Below are 4764 nucleotides of genomic sequence, written 5' to 3'. Positions count from 1 at the left end.
TTTGAAAATAAATGTATGTGGTTTTTCCCTCCCCACCTGCACACAGACGAACTAACTTGGATGCATTTCTTTTATGACCAAACATGAAAGATTGGAAACACCTGTCTGTAGGCAGATGTTCATATTTTACACTTAACCCTGATTAATATTTCCCCCTTTCCCAGCATAGATCTCTCCATGTTTCAGGGTAATAACTAACAGTCTCTGACGGGCTTGACTTGAGAGCGATGAGATCTCAGAATGAGTTTCAAACTTCCAAGTTGTCCTGGAAGAGTGATTATGGAAATGAAAAGACTTTTCTGGGCTTAGTACTTAAAATGGTTGTGATTGTTTATGTGAGAGGACACACATGAAAACCTTGTCCTACTAATCACATTTGTCCTAACTATTAGCCATTCCCCTTCCTGGAAAGTGATTAGCCCTACTTAAATGTTTCCTTTGAGTTCCAGTGTTGGCCACTGATTCCATAATTCTTCGTAGCGTAACTTTGCTTTAGACTGATCCCTACATTTCTTAGGAAAAACTGACACTATACCATGTATTTATGAAGTATTGGTTATGAGAAGTAACAAGTAGGTCTAAGAGCTTTCACCCCATCTCCTGCTAAAACATGGACACGTCAGGTGAGAGGAGGAAATTTTTCCAGGGACAAAACCCAGCTCTGCCCAGCTAAGTAGTAGATCCCACTTAACTATTCAAACAAACAGGTCGATGGAGAGGGTATTGTCAGTGTCTTCAAGGCCCTTTTGGGTCTGTAGGCGATGTCTTAGAACAGCCCTCTAGGTGTGGATTGTGTTAACATAGCCCAGCATCTTTCTGAAAGGACATTTTCTGTTAAGATGGGCTGTTGCTGTATAATTATGGAGGCCCTCTGTCCCGTCCTTTTGTAGCAACATCTTCCATAGTGAACATTAGTGAATATTAGTGCTGAACATTTCAGATTCCTGACTCCAGTTGGCTTGTTAGTGTTATTTCTCTCTCGAGTTGCTAGAGGGCAGCATTGGATTATGGGAGTAACTGAAGGAAGGCTTTTTATAGATTTTTGCCACCTTGTCTTCAGCTTCTGCTAAACCATTGTTTGTTTCAGAAACAGACACCAAGCCTTACATGTGCTTATTTTGTATATGGTTTTCAGAGGGTGAAAGATTTACAGGAAGTTATTCTAGAGAAAATGATGGAAGCAGAGTTTAAGTTTTAACTCTTAACATCTCTGGGTGGTTTTTATACTCTTCTAGGGACAAAGAATTCCCAATTCTAATCTCCTACACAGATAAATGTGCTATTTGTTCTACAGACAGAGATGCTACCTAATCCTGTATCTTGTCTTTTAGTGTCTTTTTTTTCACTCTTGGGAAGTTGGGAATTTGAGTCAGGTTTTTACTGCTTTTCTTTGAAACCAGTGCCAAGTTAACTTTTTAAGGAGATGAGAGCCACAGTCACCAACTCGTTATAACAATCTCTGTTGGTAGTTGTTAACACAAATGTAGCTCATATCTCTGGGTGGGGGGTGGGCGGTACCATCTTGAACTGTGAGGTGATATTTTGCCATCCAGAGCTGCACAGGCTATACTCAGGTTTATTTGGAGTGATGAGATGATAAATTGAAGTCTGGTGTATCCCTCTCATCTCTCCTCCCATTCCCACTAATACTCATTACCCTAAAGAATTATTAGTCTATGGAACTTTCATCTCTTTGAGCAAATTACAGGTGAGAAGGCTTGCCTTGCTGTGTGTATGCTGGTGAGGATGCATAACCCTTCCTGAGCCTGCACAGAAAGAGGCGACGAGCTGCAGGGACTGTGACCAGCAGTTTTATACTTGAGCTTGGGAATGGGGTGGAGGCAGCAGATGCCCACGAAAGTGAAGTGCTTGCTTACACCTGCAATCCACTCCTAAGCTACTTGGGATCTCACTTAAATCCATCTCCAAATTCATCACACACAGACAAAAAGCATCGTCTATTCTGTTATCTGGAGGAAATGGGGGCTGCCGTCAGAGGTGTGGGGAGAAGGGAGAATTCAGGTCGGAACAGTGTTTCTGAGCCCCCAGGGCTGTACTGTGCCGACATCAGGATTGCAGGAAATTCCCATTGTTCCTTTCTGAGGAGAGTAATACTGTCCTTTCACAGGGAAGCAGATAGAGGGTCAGAGAGGTTGGACACCCCAATCTTCAAGCCATCGTCCTTAGGCAGTTAAGAGGTCCTCAGAGTAGGGTTTGCATACTCTTTACCTTTATTTTTCAATTGCAGTTGACAGTCCATATCACAGTGTACCGCACACTGGTTAGACAATCATATACTTTACAAAGTGTCCCCCTGATATTTCCAGTACCCACCTGGCACCATATATAGTTATTACAATATTATTGACTAAATTCCCTATGCTGTACTTTACATCCTGTGACTATTTTCTAACATTTGTACTTCGCCTTTTTCACCCAGTCCCTCAAACCCCCTTCCCTCTGGCAGCCTGTTTCTGAGTCTGTTTCAATTTTGTTTATTTTGTTCTTTAGATTCTGCATATATGTGAAATCATATGGTATTTGTCTTTCTCTGATTGACTTATTTCACTTAGCTTAATACCCTCTGGGTCCATCCATGCTGTCAAAAATGGTAAGATTTCATTCTTTTTTATGGCCAAGCAGTATTCCATTGTATGTATGTACCACAGCTCTTTTATTCACTCATCTGTTGATGGACACTTGGGTTGCTGCCGTACCTTGGCTATTGCAAATAATGCAGGGTGTGCATACTCTTAATGGTATGATACAGCCCACTAGAGTGTGGAAAGGAAATAGAATTTGTATGCTGTGCAAAAGTAATTTTGTTTTATAATGTATTTATACTATATAGATCATGTGGATAATTTATAAACAAACATGTTTATATTGGGGGTATATACTCAAGGGTTTTCTATGAAAGGGCCACAGATTTGGAGGCCTAACCTATTGCCATACCAGACTCAGCACATCCAAAACTGTTTCCCACGCCCTTTCCACTTTCTCAAACTCATATCTATATTCCCTATAATGTGAACAGCTCCTCCATTGGCCTAGTTCACGTAATCTAGGTACCTAAGACTGACTTTAAACCTGAGATTATTTTCTACCCCTAACCTCCACCACAAAGACTAATTACAAGCAATTTTTTTCTCAAAAAGTCTTTTTTTTTTTTCCTATCCTGCCATTTCCCCATCTTTTATCAGCTCTCACATGCTCATTCCCTAACTGGTCTTGTTATTTCCTATTTCACGTTTTCCACTGGATCTGCATATTAACAGCTAGAGATTAAAAAAAAAAACAATTTATCATGGGAAACTTCAAACATACAAAAGAAGAGAGACTGCTCTGATAAACTCCTGTGAGTGCATCACCAGTTTCAGCAACAATCAGCTCCTGGGAGTCTGTCTATATTCCTACCTACAAACTGGTTATTTTATCATTTGATCTATAAATATTTGAGTATGAATAGAGATGTGCTTTAAAAATACAAATCTCAACATGCTACTCTTGCTTAAAACCCTTCCGCAGTTCATCTCTCCCAAACTCTTCGGTTTCCCCATTTATGGAGAGAGCATAAAAATAGACCTGCCTTGTAGGACTAGTTATCAGGTTCAGAACAGCACCTGGCCCAGAGCAAGCTCTCGGTGAATGTTAGCCGCTGTCATTGTCATCACCGTGACCACGGCCAGGTACAAGATGATATTCAGGCTCCTTCCCTTGGTAGAGAGGCCCATTATTTCTGCCTCTTCCCATCTCTTCAGCTTTCTCACCTTATGCTCCAAAAATCTTGAGCTGTGTGAAATTTCCCTGAATAAGCCAGTTGTTTTTCTTCCCCATGCCTTTGTTTTTATGATGCTTCCTTTTTTTTTTAATTAGTATAACCTGTTTTTATAACTTATCTTTATTGCCCAGCTGATGTGGCTCAGTGGTTGAGCATCGATCCATGAACTAGGAGGTCACAGTTGGAATCCTGGTCAGGACACATGCCTGGGTTGCGGGCTCGATCCCCAGTGGGGGCGGGGGGGGGGGGCGTGCAGGAGGCAGCCGATCAATGACTCTCTCATCATTGATGTTTCTCTCTCTCCCTCTCCCTTCCTCTCTCTGAAATCAATAAAAACATATTTAAAAGAAAATTATTGTTAAAAGTATTACAGATATCTCCCCTTTTCCCCCCATTGACCCCCTCCCACCTCACTCCTGCCCCTGATGCTTCCTTCTTGCCTTTTCTTTTTCTGCCTTTTAAACTCTGCACATCTAGCAGGACAGGGATGGACTTCTATTATGGATTTATATTCTATGTTGCATTTGTTTGTTTATACAGTTTTTCCTTGTAAGATTGAAGTGGCTTCCCCCCCACCCAAAAAAAGAGAAAAGATACATGAACCAGGGCCTGGGGAAAGAGGGGAAATTAGAACCTAAATACATAGGTCATACATGGTTACTAAAGCTGAGCTGTATATCCTCCCCACCCCCAATTTTTGGCCTTAGCAATACTCAAATATATTTTTTGGAAAAATGTGTTTTTTTAGAAAGTGGAAGTCCTCTTTTCCCTCCCTCCCCATGGGAACCTCTATCGACAGTTTGATGTATATCTTGCTAGAAGGTTTATTTTTATTGTTGTTGAGTCAAGTATGTGTTTAGATGCAAGAAACAGAACCTGAAAAATTGTGGCTTAAATCACAAGGACATTTATTGTTTAAGAAGTCTAGAAGTGGCTGACTGGCTTCAGAATCCATCTGGTGGCTCAACGATGCCCCATCTCTG

Source organism: Miniopterus schreibersii (assembly GCF_964146895.1).
Source record: "Miniopterus schreibersii genome assembly, chromosome: 16".
NCBI classification, from domain to species: Eukaryota; Metazoa; Chordata; class Mammalia; order Chiroptera; family Miniopteridae; genus Miniopterus; species Miniopterus schreibersii.
The sequence above is the reverse complement of the archived record's forward strand: the minus strand, read 5'-3'. Positions refer to the sequence as shown.